This window comes from Ursus arctos, chromosome X, assembly GCF_023065955.2.
Source record: "Ursus arctos isolate Adak ecotype North America chromosome X, UrsArc2.0, whole genome shotgun sequence".
Classification (NCBI taxonomy): domain Eukaryota; kingdom Metazoa; phylum Chordata; class Mammalia; order Carnivora; family Ursidae; genus Ursus; species Ursus arctos.
In genome coordinates this window covers 109272173-109290634 of record NC_079873.1, presented here as the reverse complement: position 1 = coordinate 109290634, position 18462 = coordinate 109272173, and the positions used below count along the sequence as shown (strand labels likewise).

Genomic DNA, 18462 nt, shown 5'->3' with positions numbered 1-18462 from the left:
AATTAACATACTAGAAAAAACGTACTGAATTAGTGGGGTTGGATGAACTCAAGTTGATATTAGAGACTCAACATTGGTCAGCAAGATTCATGAAGGTACGGGCAATATAAGCAGGAAGAGTTTGTATAGATTTTGCATTTGGGGGACCCCCGGAAGTGACCTAAGACACCGTGTAACACAATTAGTAGGAAACGAATTAAATGGAGCAAAGATCTTAGTTAGAAACAGACTGCAAGTTGGGTGCCTGGGTGGCTCAGTCGGTTAAGTATCTGCCTTCGGCTCAGGTCATGATCCTGGAGTCCCAGGATTCAGTCCCACATCGGGCTCTCTGCTCAGCGGGGAGTCTGCTTCTCCCTCTCTCCCGCTCATGCTTTCTCTTGCTCACTCTTTCTCTCAAATAAATAAATAAATAAAAATAAAATCTTAAAAAAACAATAGCCTGCAAGTGCTACTCTTGATTGCTCTGGTTCCTGGGATTCTTCCTCGTGCTTATGACATTATAATGGATTAACCTGCATATTAGTAAAGGGAATAGCACTCAGGGTTAGAACAAGTGCTGTAGCTTGGTTTGCCAAGAGGAAGAAGCATGGTAGAATTCGGGAGGACTTTGTACTAATAATACGGAGAGAAAGGATTCAGTTGTGAACTTGAAGAATCTTTTTGCCCTCCCTTCTGTTTGTCTCTTCTCTGTCTTCTGTGAATGTGAACTATGTTACCCTTTTACTTTTATCTGCTGGCACCCTATGGAGGAGACAACCCTGAAATGAGCAATGGAAGAATTCATTCCCTAGAGAGGCTTGCACAAAAAGTGGGCTTCTAAGCCTGCTGCTACAGTAGTTCTCTCTCATCGCTTGCTGTTGTTAAAGGGGGCTGAGCCTGCCCCCGAGTAGGAGCAAAATGGCATTGAGTAAGTGTCCTGATTGAATGTTGGCTGAATTAACAGGATTGATGAAACTGAGGAGAGAGACTGTATTAGTTAAGATAGACGGTGACCAGGTGCTCACAGTTCCCCATTACCTAATCACCGACTTGACCATATTCTAGTCAGGCTTCTCTCCTCCACACAGGTCCCTGAACTTTGGTTTTGGCCCTGCTGAAGCCAGCAAGAAGATGCAGACATCCTCCCTATAGCTCATTCCATGAACTGGCTGACTGCAGAAAAAATTCTGGTTGTTGAAGTGTCTGGAATTTTCCACCTTCTCACTCCCACTGCTTGCCTCCCTCCCCCCATAAAGTTCCTACTAGCCCTCTTACCCTTTCCTATTGTTTAAAAGGCCTTTCAGTGTTTGATTTTGAAACACTTGCAGATCCCGAGGTCAGTGTGTTCAACTTACTGCAATCATCTTTTTGAATAGTCTTTCCTTATGTAAGTTCAGATTTGCTGTAATTTGACAGCTGTTATAAATAACCCCTAAATTTCAATGGCTTGATACAGAAAAATTTACTTTTTTCTTCACACTACAGACCAATGATCAGTTTCACGCAGTCTTTCAAAGACCTAGGTTCTTTCAATCTAGTTGTTCAATAGTTTTTTTTTAGAGCTTTGGAGTCCTTCAGTGGATCGTTTGTATTTGGCCAGGAGACAGGGAAGGAGAGTGTGGAGGATTACAAAAGAGGTTTTACAGGTCAGGCCTACAAGTGACACACTTCATGTTCACCCACGTTCCATTGGCCAAAACGGAACCACCTAACTGCAAAAGTCCTAAGAAATGTAGTATAGAAGCAGTTTTAGGTAGAAGAGGAGATTACAGCTATTGCTGAGGCCTAGCATTCTCTGCCACATTGTATATCTCTGTCAGAAGTAGAAATGACTTGAATAGTCCGGAATGATGAATGAAATTCAAAAATAAATAATAGTAAAAAATTTAACAAAAATATTAGCCTTCTAAAATCCAGCTACACAAGTATCAGAATCAAAGAAAGTTACAACTGCAAGAACAAAATAAAATGACTTAGGCCATGAGCTTATGGCATGGGTATGATGTCAATGTGTGTAGAAGAGAAAGAATAATGACTCAAATCCTGTTATACTTCCCTCCACCCCAGAAAAGTAAAAATCCACTAACAGTGACATGGTAATAACACGTTTCTTTTAGTAGCAAGCAGAGGAAACTAATTTTAGTATTTTAACAAAACGTTAAGTACACTGAAAGGGTACTGTTGTGTCTCACAGTTTTGAAGAAATATTTTTAATAGCTAAGACACACAAAGGGCTGGGATCATGGTGGATCTGGAACTTCAATAGCAGAAAATTGTGAATCTTCTCCTTAACATTCTGACATTAGCACGATTTGGCTTTGAACATTCCCAGTCTCTATTTCAATAGCTCTAAATGTCCCGTAGAAGTAATTTTATTTGGTCTGTGGATCAGTCAGCTATAGTTACAGATTCAAAATTCACCTAATCGTTGGTATTGGTTTCCTCTCTGTATTGAGGTTTTTCCAAGGGAAGGGAGGATTACTTTGAATTGGATAGTTACCCAAAGAAGAGCATACTGCGGGTTGGAAGTAAAATAATAAGATTTAAGTAAAGCCCAAGAGAAGTAGGAGATGATAGGGTGTGATTTCAATCACCCTATTTGAGTCTCCATTTATTACAATGCCATATGCTGGGAGTAAGGGATACAAAGGTGAGTTAGACACACAAAACCTATTCTGCCCTTCTGCTGTGCTTTGCCACCAGGTCACTGGCTGCAATTCCAGATTCCTGTGCTACAGGCCAGAAGGCCGAGTTCCAGTGTCCCTGTCTTTAATAATTATCAATTCTAGGCCCACCAGTATCTGCAGTTCAAGTAGAGAAATTTGTGTGCCATAAAAAGCGTACAAATAAAACTGTGGAGATTCATACGAAAGAGAAATGGGAGTAAGAGGAAATCATGAATGAAGCAATACTGCGGAGTCTTGACAGATGGCATACAGAAACTAATGACTATTTACCGTAACCCACTTTTGTTTTCCTTCTAGGCACATAGCTGAACTACATTTCTCAGCCTCACTTGTAATTAAGTATGGCCATATGACAGAATTATAGTCAATGTAACATGAGACAAAATAATGTCCTGTATCATAAAGATTTTTTTTATAGGAGTTCTTCCTTGTTCTTTTCCTCTTCCAACAAACTTATGACAGTCACCCAGATGCACTTTGAAGTCACATGTTGAACATGGCAGAGTGGCCATCAACCTGGGTCTGTTAATGACTGTGGGGCAGAGTCTCTTTCAACAGACCAGAACCACCCTGGACTGTTAAACAGATGAGAAATTAACCTTTAATATGCTAAATTGTTTTTTTTTTTTTACATGTTTTGGTCAATTTAACACACAGACACACTACCCTACCCTAATGTAGAAATTGGTATCAGAAGAGAGGAACTACCACAACAAAATCTAAAGTATGAGTCCTTGGCTTCACGGATAGGTAAAGATGTAGCAAGCTTGGAAAGTGAACCCCATTTTATGTAGGGTCAAAACATTTGGTAAAACTATCTTTTTGAATACTTTCTAAACTAAAACAAAGATCTATAAGCCTATAGCTCTACGGGAAGTGATGAACAAGAAACAGAGTGCTGATATCAGCGTATTACTCTGAGTTGCCAATTACCTGCTTCATTTAGCAAGAAAGAGCCCAGGTACTGAATGAATGATCTTGCAGAACAGAGCTATGAACCAATCTGGTGCACTCATGCCAGACTGATATGTAAGAAGGAAAAACTTCTCCTCTCATGTAAACTGTTAAACTTGAGTCTTTTGGTTACATCAGCATTGCCTTTACTTTAACTAATTGGGCAGTGAGGGATTGCTGGAGAGCATGAACAAAACCACATAAGTAACTTGGATGTACCAAGAAAATGTCAAGGCATTTTGTTTGTCTAGAACATAGGTTGGCAAATTATGGCTCAAGGGCCAAATTCAGCCTCCTGACTCTTTTTTTTTTTCAATGAAGTGTTATTGGAACACAGCCACATTCATTAACGTATCGTCTATTGCACAGTTATTGTCTATTGTATTGTTTATAACATATTGAATTACAACAGAGACCATATGGTCTGTAAAGCCAAACATATTTACTATCTGGCCGTTTACAGAAAAAGTTTGCTGACCCCTGGTCTAGACAGTGTATTATAAATAATGTAGGGAAAGTGAGATAATGCCTAAGAATATTTGGTAAAGTCAATGTTGAAGGTCTTAGAAGTCAGAAGGAATGGGGCAATGAGGAACTATCACAGGTATTTAAAAGGTGAATGATGTCTGTAAATATTTCCAGAAATCACATTGTGGGATGACATTGACAAACTAGAGTGGTCAAAGGATAATAAGCATGCAAGTGAAGAATCTGAAACCAGATCATAAGTGGGAATGGTTGGAGAATCTATAAATATTTAGCCCACAGAAGAGAAAATTTAAGGTGTACAATATGTAGGTATTCAAATATTTAAAAGCCTGACTAGTGGGAAAAATCCAATTTATTTTTGCAAATATCCAATTCAGTATCTCATCAGAAGGCAGCCCTCCTCTAAGACACTTGAGTAGAGCTAAATTGAGATTCTTTAAGAGGTCAAATCAGATAAATACCAATATACTATAAAAACGTCTAGCACAAAACCATGCCATCTATTTTTTATGTTGAAATCCCCTGTTACATTTTCTCATTAATCCACTGCACTTTGACTTGCATCATCACCACTGCCACTCCCCTGAATTTGCTTTTGCCAAGGTTACCACTAGCAGCTTTGTTGAAAAATTCATTGAACACTTTTCTGGCATTTACACTATTCATGACCTGCTTTTAAAAATCTTCTTGTCACTTTGATTTTGCAACACTAACCTTGCTGTTTTTTTCCTCTCTCTGGACATTTCATGTTACTCTCCTTCAAAAGCTCTTATTTTGTTGGCCTCCTATTACATATTAGTTTTACTCAAAGTTCTGCAATGGACTCTCTATTCTACCCCATCTCACTGGTGTCTGCTGCATATTCTAAAAGTAGATGGTAAAGCCATAGTGCATAATGTTTTCAAAGTCTTTTTAAGAATTCATGAGGTTTTAGGATTAAGTTTTAAGAAAAGTTTGTCTCTCTCAATGACTTTAATGTATTCATTTTCAATTGAGTGTCTAATTGGCTCTGTCCTTGGTGCTGGAAATCCAACAGTGGGAAAAATACATGAATTTCTTGTTCTTGTGGAATTTTCATTCTAGTTGGAGGGTTCTTCCAACAAAAATCAGGATAAACATGAAAATTTCAGGGATGGCCAAGTAGTATAAAGAAAATAGACCATGAGAATTCATCAGGGAATCGGTAGGGAAATTATTAATTTAGATAGGATGGTCAGGTATAGTTTCTATGAGTCTTGAATAATGAGAAACTAAGACTTTTGACCTAGGACCTAGATAATAAGAAGGAGTTGGTCATGTAAAAATCTGGGGGAATAATATCCTCACTGTATTGCATAGTGAGTCCAAAGACATGAGGTAGGAAATAAATGTGGCATGTTGAAGGAACAGAGAGATTAGAATGTAGTTAACAATGGGGGAAAGTAATAATTGATGAGAATAGAAAAATAATGGGAGCCAGAGTATTTTGTGCCTTGTGGGCTATGATGTGAAGTTTGAATTATCTGTAAGTGCAATGAAAAACCATTGGTAGAGTTTTTAGCATGGAGGTGACATGATATCACATTACCTGTATTTTTCTATTTGTCAAATGATACAAATTACATAACTTTTTACTTTGCTGCAAGGGAATTTAGATGCAGTAAATTCTTGACCATGGGATATGAATTAGCTTGTGACTTCATGTATATGTATTATCTTATTCTTTTTATTTCTGTTACAATTTTTATATGTTAGTGTCTATTGAAAAATGCCTCGAAGTATTTCTGAAGAACTGATAATATGAATCATATAATACATTCTGACTTGACATAAGAGCATTGGACTTGGATTTGGTAACCTGCATGCTATGCTGGTTCTAACACTAAATTATTCATGTGAATTTAGGCTAATAATTCAAACTGTTTGGGCCTTAATATCCACATCCCCAAATGAGGAAATTAATATTTCTTATTTCTGTGCTTCTCAGGAATATTGTGTGGAGATGATTGTGACTGTGTATAGGCAGACAGCTGTAGAACTATATATATTCAGTACATACTTCTTAAGCTTCCTCTATGGGCCAAAAATTAGATATTAAAATTTGGGGATTCAAGGTCTACTCTTATAAGAAGAATCCAGATACGGTTATGTTAAATATATAGTAACAAACATTTTTAATCCATGTATATTTCATATCAAAAAGGAAATATCTGACATCTTCTCAAGTGTATGATCCCCCTTAGATTTTTTTTTAATAAGGAGGTTGAATCTCTTGACAAACATATGAAATTTGAATCAGGAACAGTTCAAGTTCAATGCTAAAATTAGGAGAAAAGTTTGAACAAGTTCTCTGTATGCATCCTCATCAGAATTACTGCTAATGGCTATGTGCAAAGTTTAGCTGATGAATTATTCAGTTTGATATCAATCTTGTCTGTTGCCACAGACTTTTGAAACAAAGAATATTTTGCAATTCTTAAGAATATACCTTTAGGCAACAATGGAAATATTACTTGACATCCACAGTTCATGCTTTTAAAACTTATTTAAAGTGTAAGTAAATTGTATAAGAAGCTTTTAATTCCTATAACTTTTGAATAATTTATCTTCCCTTTTCATCAAGCTCTTGTGTGTATTTTGCTATGAAATACTGTCAGCTCCATGTGTACATTATTTTAACCCTAGATAGGACTGACTTCGTAAATATTAACATTACGTGGGTGGCTAATGAGAAGCCTCCTTGGAACTCAAGTGCTCTGTGAACCACATTTTGGAAAGCACGGATTCTAGAAAACTATTACCTATACACTGATCCTGGCCTTCAGATCTGTAATGTGTGCATTGATTACTGTCTTTCCATTTTGTCCATATCAAAATTTAAGTGCCTATTCGTGGCATTGCAGAACTTAAGAAATCTGCTCTCATCACACCTCTTATACTTCCCCACCATGGCTCTGTGGTCTTTCCACCTATACTTCTCTCCCCACAATAACCACTTCTTGCCAGCTTTAATACTATGTGCCTTTGAAGACTCAGTCTTTTCTATGATTATTTCACAGTTCTGGAAGAGTTACAAATAGTCCTTCCTCTGCACTGAATCCGAGCTTTGCCAACTGGTTATTTATTACATGTCTTCTTGGCCATCACTAGAAGTGGTTGTGGCCCTGGGGAAGCAACCAGTGAAGGCTGCCCAGGAAAATCATTCGTCGAAGGAAGCCCCTCTGTAGGTAGGTATCTTTCATAGGATCCCTGGGATATACAGAAAAGACATTAAGGTGCAGTATCCATGCTGTCACTGCAAATGAGTGGAACAGAGTGCAGACACCCACGTGGCCCCGCCCAAGAAATGGGCCTATTTCAATTACTATAAATTCCCTGAAGATAGAAACCGTATTATTTATCTTCATATCTCAAGTTCTCTGCATATTAAATGATACAAATGAGGCCTCCCTATATACTTGTTGAAATGAATTGCAGTAGCATTCTGAGACATTTGTTCGTATGCTTTTCATAACATCACTGTTCTTTGTTTTCTCTTAGAAAGGAAACAAACCAGGTTTTTCTAACCAAGTGACAGAAGTTTTGAAATTCTCATAAAGAAATTGAAATGTACTTTTATAAATCAATGTAGTTTTCAGGCAAAAATGATAGCGCTATAAACTGTTAGGATGTTAGATATTGGAGAAACACTAGAGCACAATTTTGTAAAGTGCAGATTCAAGCTGGGACAGATTTAGATTCGGGTGCTGGCTCCATTTACAGGCTGTGTGATCTGGACCAAAACTCCAGCTTCCTTAGCTTCTGTATAACGGACGCAATAATAGTATCTGTCCACGAATATTTATCCAAGATACTGCATATAAAATTCCAAGCACTGTAAGACTTAGCAGTCATTGCTGCTTTCGAGCTTTTAGACGAAAATTAGGTACTGAGTAAAATGTTAGGTTAGAAAACTGACTATGTCCACCTTCTCATTTAGCATCTCCTTCTTGGAAAAGTTCTTAAATTCTAGGCTGGGCAAATGGAATCGTGATCAATTTGACCACTGTTGCCAACTAGCTCTTAACATCAAGTAGCTTGTGGCAACAGGCCCCATATAGGCTCTGTTCTGTTCCCATACCCCGTACCCAACTCCAGCTGCCAGGAATCTTTTTCTTTCCCTCTTCCTCTTTGCTGTGTTGGTCGAGTCCTAGTCCTTATGCTTCTTTTTTTTTTTTTTAAAGATTTTATTTATTTATTTGACAGAGAGAGACAGCGAGAGAGGGAACACAGGCAGGGGGAGTGGGAGAGGAAGAAGCAGGCTCCTAGGAAGGAGCCTGATGTGGGGCTCGATCCCAGGACCCTGGGATCACGCCCTGAGCCCAAGGCAGACGTTTAACGACTGAGCCACCCAGGCGCCCCCTTATGCTCCTTTTTATCCCCCAGTGCCTTAAAGAATGTAATTTAACCTGCCTTGTTTTTTCATCTGTAAAACAAGGGTAATAACCTTCCTATCACCTGTGCTCAAACAAACATGGTGAGAATTAATGAAATAAAGCTTAGAGGTAATAAAGTCAAAGAAATGTCAAAGTGCATTAAACTCATTCAAAGAAATAAAGTTTGCAAAGTATAAGAATAGAGTTGGATGGGGAGCGGGGGTGAAGAGCGGACCCCAGAGAGCCCTGGGCAGCCCTACCGCCCCGGCCTAGTTACCATCACACCCCGGGAGGGAGCGCCGCTGCCGCAGACTGCCACAGCCATTATCCGGGCCACCAGGAGCAGCGACTCTGAGACCCAGCGGCCTCACATCTGAGGTGCCTGCCAGAGGGACAAGAAGGTCAGCCCAACGAAGGTTTTGGGGAAATGGTTCAATGTAAGAAACGGATATGGTTTCATCACCAGGAATGACGCCAAGGAAGTTGTATTTGTACACTGGACTGTCATAAAGAATAACCCCAGGAAGTCCCTTCACAGTGTAGGAGATGGAGAGACTGTGGAGTTTGCTGTTGTTGAAGGAGAAAAAGGTGTGGAGGCAGCTGATAATGTGACAAACCCTGGGGGAGCTCCAGTGGAAGGCAGTAAATACGCCCATAACCATTAGCGACCTTCTCCGCATCGCAGGGGTCCTCCACCCAATTCCCAGCAGAATTACCAGAATAGTGGAAATGGGGAAAGAAGGAGGGTGGGGGTGGGTGGGGAGAGTGCTCCTGAAGGCCGGGCTCAACCGTGCTAGCCCTATCCTACCGCTGGGGATGCTTCCCATCCTACTACATGCAGAGACCCCATGGGCCTGGACCACCGTCTTCCAACCCTCCTGTGCCCGGTGAGGTGATGGAAGGAGCTGACAACCAGATACTGAAGAACAAGGTAGACCAGTGAGACGGAATATGTTTCCGGGTTATGGCCCACGATTCTGCAGGGGTGTTCCTTGCCAAAGAGCCTAGAGAGGACTGCAATGAACCCAATAAGGATAATCAAGAAGATGAGACACAAGGTCAGTAGCCACCTCAATGTTGGTACCCGCCTCAATTTCAATTACCAATGCAGAGGCCCAGAAAACCCTAAACCACAGGATGGCAAAGAGACAAAAGCAGCCCATCCACTACATGAGAATTCGTCTACTCCCTAGGCTGGGGAGGGGGCAGGGGGAGGCTGAGTAAACGCCCGCTTACCATCTCTACCATCATCCAGTTTAGTCCAACAAGAATAAATGAATATAAAATTCCAGCAATCAGAAATGAACAAAAGATTTGAGCTGAAGACCTTAAGTGCTTTCTTTTTGCCGATTGACCAGATAAATAGAACTATCTGCATTATATATGCAACATGGGGTTTTTATTATTTTTACCTAAAGTCCTCTCCTTTCAGTAATGACAAATGTGTATGTGTGTTTTTAAAGCCTGGTTTTTCTCAGTACACTTTTAAAGGTTTTTGAATTGTTTCATATCTAGTCAAGTTGAGATTTTTAGGAATGTCATTTTTATTTTGTAAGAGAAGTTTGTAAGTTAATTTTTTTAAAAAAAGTCAACAAATGGCAAGCACCTGTTAATAGAAAAATAAAATACTTAACAAAAAAGTGTAAGAATAGCAACATTACAGCATTGATATGCTGAATTTGTTACAGAAAAATTACTTTGTCCCCCCAGATACAAAGTAAAAACAGCATGCATTAATTCACCCAATTTGGTCAGAAATCAACAAATCACAGAATGAGTCGGAGGGGAGCTTTGAGATCATGTACTTCAACTCTAGTCTGTTAACATGAAACCTGAGGCTCCAATAAGGGAGGTGACCTCCTTAAATTCATGCAGCAGTTTAATGAAGTGCCAGGTAAACTCCCGTTATGTCCTTATGAAACAAGATGAAAAATATACTTCGTCAGTATTTCTCTAGGTAATTACCATGGCTCAGATTTTCCCAATGGGAGCTCTCTGATCTTAGCGCAGTGTTCCAGAAACATTGTTCTATCAAGAACTCCAAAATGTAGGAGAGAGAAACAGCCCTGACATCTCATCTCCCTCACCACTCTCAAGATACCACCACACGACAAGAGCTGCTTTTAATAAACCTCAAAATAGAGGACAATACAGTGATAATTTTCAGCAGTATAATCTGGACCAAAGAAAGTTCTGGTTATCTAGCAAAGACCAAAACAAAACTTATTGCAAGGAACCAAAGGCAGTGCCTCATTGTTCTCAGTCAATGACAATTCCATAATATGTAGAATACCTTTGTCTCCTCAATGATCTGTGGCTTTGGATTAGCATGAAAGTGAAAGGCTAATGGAACTATTAATCTTCATTACCCTAATACTCCTCAAAGTCCTATTAGGGTAATGAAGATAGAAACTATTCCAGATTCTTCACATTATTATGGTCATTGACGACCTGAGAATCGATATGAGCCCCTCTCCACATCAGTGTTTATTTCCAACCCTAAAAATGGCAGGGATTTTCCCAAGCCAGGGGGTGATGGCCTTGAAATTGAGACTGATGTTAACCAGAGATTTGACACTCCAGTCTAAACTTGCAGCAGAAACAGGTCTCTCAACATATTCAACACACACACCAAAATGCCTCACAGGTATGCGCCAAAGAGAACCCGTATTTTGGAAGAAACTCCTTGGTAAATGTTCAGAATGCTTTTAGAAACTCAACTGATGAGATTCTTTACATTCAAATCTGATGACAAGCATGGACCAGACTTACACCTCACAAACAAACCAACAAAAATTTGGGCACTAAGTGGAGAAAAGAGCAATCATCTCTCAGTATCAATAATGAATATAATTGGGCCAGAGTCCTACCCAAATCTTGTGAAAATACTGAGCCCTGCTCCCCACCCTCCTTCCCACTGCTACCAATTTTGGCTATAAAAGACGTTTCTTAATGGAAACCCTTGGAAAAGATCACTTGATTCTAGCTCATTATACAGATCCATCATAATCTTCCTGCACCCTCCAGGGGGAGCCGCAGCTGGCCCCTGGGTAATGAAAGACACAGAGGGTTTCAAGTTTGGTTACACATTTCATATCTGAGGAGCTTAAAAAAACCCACAGTGACTCAGCTCTACCCCAGACCAACCAAATGAAAAGCTGAGGGTTTATCAGGCACAAGTAGTTTTGAAAGTTCTTCAGGCGATTGTAATATGTAGCCAGAGTTGAGCATCTCTGTAATAGTTGACCTTCCCTGCAGGCCCCTGTGGCTTTGTTCGGAGCATTAGAGGAATAGGTCTTGCTTTCCACCATCCCCAACCCCACCCACCCCAACTCCTCCAATCAAAGAAGTCTGTGGAGGTCTCCAAAGTACAAGTTACCTTTCCCTAGTGTTTTATTGTTCTGCCACCATTAGTGCCAAATGAGTAATAACAGCTGAGTGGTCACAGGACATAGAGAAGGACATAGACTCAAACAGGTGGAGCACACCCAGTGCTGGGGCAGGTGGATATGGAAGGAAGCCAAAACTTTCTCCAAAAGTGACAGCTGGGGCAGATTTGAGAATCATCCAGCTTTGGACAATAACAATAACTAGAGGAGCTCACAGATGATGGTAAGCCCTCTCCATCTCTAGGGAATCAGAGCCAGGGCCCGGATTAAGATGAGGCAACTGAGGCCCTCAACCCAGGCAAAAAATTTTAGGGGCCATCAAAAAACTCAGTAAATCAAGACGCACATTGTTTTGATAAGCTATTTTAAAAATTCTAAATCAGTGAAAAAATTCATGACGAACATAATTTTAAATCAATACAGGACCTGATTCTGCACTTGGATAACTCATTCATTTCCCTCATCCTAACCCAGGCCCTGTCAGATCCTGTCACCCTGGTCCTGGCTCTGGGATAAATTCCATCCAGGCCCCAGGCCCACCCACAACCCAGAAGAGGAAGATACTTCTATTCAGGAGAAAGGTGATGGGACTTCTACCCCATTTTTGTGTGAGATGACTAGGCATGAAATTAACTGTACCCTCAGCTTCTTCCCTATAGTTGGTCTAGAAAGCAGCCCTCCTCTACCCCAAAATAAATCTCATGAAGTTTCACCAATATAAATAAAAAAGCTATAAATGAGAAGAAAGGATGAGTCACCCCAGGAGTGGAAGATTGGGGTGAAATGCATGGAAGGAGGCAGCTATTGGACTGTTGCCTCTTTACAGTTGAAACTCTTGACAGCTCTGTCCCCAGATCGATCATTCCTAAAATGATCCTCTAACGGTTAAATTTCATGCATCCAGCACATTTAGGAGCGAGGTAGAAATGGAAAATTTCCAACTTCTCCCTGTGGGGTACTCATTAAAATAATAGACTTAAGAGTGAACAAATGAGTGAATGGATGAATGGGTGGGCACCTGCTGTCTCTGCATTAGAATAAAATCTGTTCTCTCCATTTTCAAGGTCAAGCAAAAAGATATGGTGGAGTCTGCAATAAGAACCCCGGCCTGTCAATTTACTGTTGATTACTGCTTAAAAAACGTTATATGAAATAATATCGTACTACCAAAAAAATGTTAACAGTAGATAAATATGGGGGAAGGGAATTTTTGCTTTATGTACTACATGGTTGGAAGTTTTAAAAGCATCCATTATTTTATAATTAAATCTAGATATTAATAAAAAAACGAAGATGCTGATTTAAAAAGTAGAAACTAAAAAGTCATGGCCCTATACATCAACACCTAGAAATTAAAATGATAAAATGGAAAATTGTAAAAAAGTAAAATTAAACAGTGGTAATATGCTGTTTGTCACCCATTATAAAAAAAAATAATAAACCACAGTGATGCATCAAGTATCGCTGGTGGAACTATATATTAGCACAAGTTTTATGAATTTATGGAAAGAAACAGCAATCTCTAGCAACCTCCAAAAATCCTCAAGCATTATGATGTAGAAATTACACTTTGGGGACTACATCATAAAGAAATAATCAGAAATAGGGATATACATCAATGAATGAAGATGATTCTCCCAGAATTATTGTATAATAAGAAGAAACAGAAAAAAATGGAATGGAAAGATTTACCTTTAGGGGAATGGGATAAAATAAATTATAGCACATTCATGTGATCACGTAAAATGTAGGCCCTTTCATTTTATTTAGAAATATAGGGGGAAAAGTTGATTATATAACGTAAATGGGAATAAAGCGGAATACAGAGTTGTATATCCAATTTACTTTAAAAGAAAGACTGGAGGGGCACGTGGCTGGCTCAGTCAGAGAGGTGTGTGGCTCTTGTTCTTGGGGCTGTGAGTTTGAGCCCCACATTGGGTGTAGAGATTACTTAAAAATAAAATCTCTAAGCAAAAAAAGAAAGACTGGAAAATAGTGATCCAAGGTAAACGAGTTATCTCTGGTAGTACAAAGATATATTCCGAAGTATCAACAATGAGCTTACATAATTTTTATAATCAAACATGTAACTAATATATAATTTCATTGGATCCTCATAAAGGAATGGATTCCTGTATTATTAAACCTCTGTCTTTGTTTTCTCCATACACCCGACTGTTACTTTACCTATGAGAAGGTTTTCTGATTTACTGCCTCTATGAAAGATAAAATATAAAGCCATAGTTAAACTACTATCTATGCTATTCTTCAATATCCTTTTTCAAAATTACATCCACATGACATAATACTGCTATTTTTTTTAGGTAAAATGGTTTTGTTCAGGCAAAAGTTTCTTTTGTTAGACAGTGACAAAATTTATTCAATAATAAGTATTTTTTGAGCATCTGTCATGTGCCTTGTACTATGTTTGGCAATGGGCATTTAATGGTGCACAAGGCACACTTAATTCTTAAAATAATCAAATTGTAAAGTCTATTTGAGGAGATAGATAAGAGAAAAACACAAGAATAAACGAATCATGGAAAACAGGGTGTTTAGAGAGAATAACCGTGAGTCGTGGAGGGAGGGGAAACCTAGTTTAGTACTTTCTTTACATTGGTGGCCAGGAAAGGCATAAGTGAATGAGTGGCATTTGTACTGAGAACTGAACGACAAATGGAAGTCTACCATGCAAAGATCCAAAAAGAGACAGTTGCAGGGAAAAGAACTGCTTACGCAGAGACCCTGAGATAAGAAAATGATTGCGTATTCTAACACTATTAAGGAAGTCAGTGCTGGAGTGCGTGATGAGCTATGGCGAAGAGGGTACTGATGTGGTTGGAAAAGAGAGGTAAGGGTCAGATCGTGGAGGACCTGGTGGTGTACCTGTTAGGAATTGGAGTTTTATGGTAAAATTGGTAGGAAAGCACTGGAAATTTTTAAACATGTACAGAAAATTCAATTTATTCTTTTTTTTAAATAATATTTTTTATTATGTTAGTCACCATATAGTATATCCCTAGTTTTTGATGTAAAGTTCCATGATTCATTACTTGCAAATAACACCCGGCGCACCATGCAATACATGCCCTCCTTACTACCCATCACCAGCCTATTCTTTTTAAGTCATTTGTCTATTGCAGGCCGGGTGAATTGCTGCAGGACAAAAGAGAGAAAGGAGACGTCTAGGAGGCTCTTGCAGTGACCCACATGTGATATGATCATAGCTTGGACTAGGGTATAGAAGTGGCAATGAGAGAAGTGGATGGATTTAAGATACAGTTTGGAAGGAAATCCAACAGTGCCTGCTGATGGACTGGAAGTAATCGGGGCCAGGTTTGTGATGGGTAGGGAGGTAAGGTGCCCTCAGCTATCTTTCAGCAGGTCCTGGTGGCTTACCTGGTGATGTGACCCCCAACCTTCATTCTTGAGTGCTTGGAGACCTTTTCAGTCCGGGATTGCTGCCCTTGTCCATTCAGAATTATAATGGGGCAAGAGAGTATCAGCAAGTACCAGGAGATACCAGGAAACCACCTGGGATCCACACATTATTCTCCTGGCCCCAGTGGAAAAACGCAGCCCTGTCTCTACGTGATGACCAGGACTAGTTATACATGCCAGTGTTTGACTATCTTTACCTGCTGGTCTTTGGACATGAGGGATACAAAAGTTTCTGGTGGCAGCCATAACTTGCCATTACTTATATCTCCTGGCAAGAGTGAGGCCCCTTTGTGAATTTAGACCTTCTGGCCCTGCAGAGCTCAGAACTATGAGGACAGGCAGCACAAAGTTACCCAGTGGGTTATTGGGAGTGGCAGTGTGGGCCCAATCCTGCTTCCGGTCCTTGGTTCCCAGACACATGCACCTTCGTAAGGGAGACAGAGTGCCATATAGAGGCCTGTGGTTTAATAAATACGCTCTCAGACACTGCGCCTCAAAGGACGAAATCCCATCCTTTCAGAGTATTTCTTTCACTCTGGCACTTCAGTTGCATCTTTAGAAGATAGTTCAGTGTTCTATGAGGCCAGCTGTTCCTACACACTATGGTATGTGATACGGCTAGAGGAGCCCCACTCCTGCACCTGCTTTTCTGTGAAGCGGGCACTCTGGCTAGATGCTACGTCATGTGGCTTATAGACCAGGGATTCTATGAGTCCGCAAACAGTGTCACTGGCGCAGGTTCTACCAGCAGGAATAGCAAACTCATGCCTGGATAAGCATCTATCCCCGTGAAAATGAAATGCTGGCCCTTCCAGAAGAGACAAGGCCCAGTGTAGTCACCTGACTACCACATGGCCAATTGATCTCCCTGTGGAATGGCGTCAGAGCAGGGGCTCGGCGTTGGTCCAGGTTGCTGATGGTTTGGACGTTCAGAAACAGCCACAGATAGATTACGGGAGTCCATGCTGTTGGGCCGCGTGTAGCCTCCACCTCTGTCACCATGGCCAGTCCACTCGTTTGCTCATTATGCTGTTCCTGGGAGGGTTGATGAGAAAAGCTGGCAATGTGAACTGAGTCATTCTGTCAACTTGGTTTTCAGTGCCTCTCTGTGATGAATGCTGTCCGGTGAGCACTGACATGTGATATAAATGTTTTCGCACTTCATGCCCACACCCGTATGTCTATCCGCAGGCCTCTTCCTTAGACCTCTTTGTCTTTGCCTTCTAGTCCTTGTCTTTCCAGGCCCCAGATTAGAAGGCCAGGCCATTGACCACTGCCCAGGAATCTATCTGTTCTCACCTCAGGCCTCGTCTCCCTCTATACAAAGTAGATAACCAGGTGCACTGCTTGCCGCTCTTACCATCGGGAAGACTTTGCTCTCCACCACCTTAGAAGGTTAGTCCTGCATGTGACTATAATGCAGCCACTGTCCCCTTTTCCTTTGCATTCCCACGGCGTGCTGATCCATGTATAAATCAAGTTCAGGCTTTTTCTTCCTTTTTCAGCCAGTCATACAGGAGTCCCCGTATGTCCATAGGTGCAAGCCAAGGAAGCGCTCGGAAGCAACTTTTTGGCAGCAGGAGTTCTAGGCTTCCAGCTCATGCAGTTTACTCGTGCCTTCTTGTCTTGCTTAGGTTCAATTCAAGATGTGCATTTCCAATTCATGATAGACTGCTGTTGGGCATGTCGGACTGTAAACTCATTGGGTCCGACAGAAGATACAGTTCTGGATGCATGTTTACTGGGTGACGTTTGGTCAAGCTTGTTACAGAATCCCAAGGACCTATATTGTGAATATTTCATCGGAGCGTATGTACCAAACTGGATCCTTTTCCAATACTGATACATCCAACACTATACGGTTTATTGAATTCTATTGTCCAAGTGACAAGGACGACGGAATTGTGGCTTGGACCTGCTCCCATTGCCTTTTCCTGCTTGGGCCCCACTCAAAGCTGGTGGATTTTGTTTTTTTAATTTAAATTGTGTTAGTTAACATGCAGTGCAATATTGGTTTCTGGAGCAGAATTCAGTGATTCATCACTTACATACAACACCCAGCGTTCCTCACAACAAGTGCTCTCTTTAATACCCATCACCCATCTAGCCCATCCCCCACCCGCCCTCCAACAACCCTCAGTTCTTTCTCTGTTGTTAAGTTACTTATGGCTTATTTCCCTCTCTCCTTTTTTCTTCTTCCCCTTCCCATATGTTCATCTGTTTTTTCTTAAGTTCCACATATGAGCGAGATCATACGGTATTTGTCTTTCAGCTGATGGATTTCTATGGCAGCAGGTATAAAGGGTGGAGCAATATTTGTAGGTATTGAATTCTAAGCCTCCAGAATCCAAAGATGGCTACCAGATGCTATGCTTCCTTCTTTGTGATGAGAGATTCATGATAGATATAGCAATGTGTCTTTTGCTTTGAAGGGGCTATCCCAGCATGCCCCCGACTAGCAGAAACCAAAAAATTTCACTGAAGTTGCAAGTCCATATAACTTAATAGGACTTATCTTCTACTTTCTGGAATGTGTCTTAACAAGGCCTCCAGTCTAGCTTGTTTACTTTCATGTAGGGATGTCATGCTCAACTATTTCTACGAATCCCAGTGGGTCAGGCCACGGCTGCACCTCTAACCTTGCTGGTCATTATGGTGTTTGTGGTATCACGGGTTCTGGCATTTAATGCTGCAACCTGTTCTCTGTTATTTTGAGTTCCCGTTATCCTCATGGATGTTAACAACTTAGCTTCATGACTGCCTTTTTTATCATCAGTCCTGGCCTGCAGAAGAAAACGACCCCTGAACTCCTTATTGATTCTTGGGCCCCTCTCACCAGCACATCCCTGATGGCCTTGGTGAATGGTATGTCCTCTTGACCCTTCCCTGGATCATAAGACTTTGGCCTTCCAGATTCACATTATCATTTCTAACAGTCTCTTTTTCCTTCCTCTTCTGTTTCCCAGAGCTAATCAGGTATTTCCATTAAGTATTGACCATCAGTTTTTCATGACTTCTAAGAGCCACCACAACAGTGAGCTTGTTCCATCCTCTGGGACCTTGCTAGGTTGTCCCATGTCCTGGTAATTATCCTCAGTTAATAAATTATTACCAATCCAGTCTTGATTC

The 18462-nt window shown here is 40.5% G+C and overlaps 1 pseudogene; it reads left to right on the top strand.

Moving 5' to 3' along the window:
- Positions 1-7756: 7756 nt before the first annotated feature.
- LOC113241861 (Y-box-binding protein 1-like) lies at positions 7757-15061 on the top strand (annotated as a pseudogene).
- The last annotated feature ends 3401 nt before the right edge of the window (positions 15062-18462 follow it).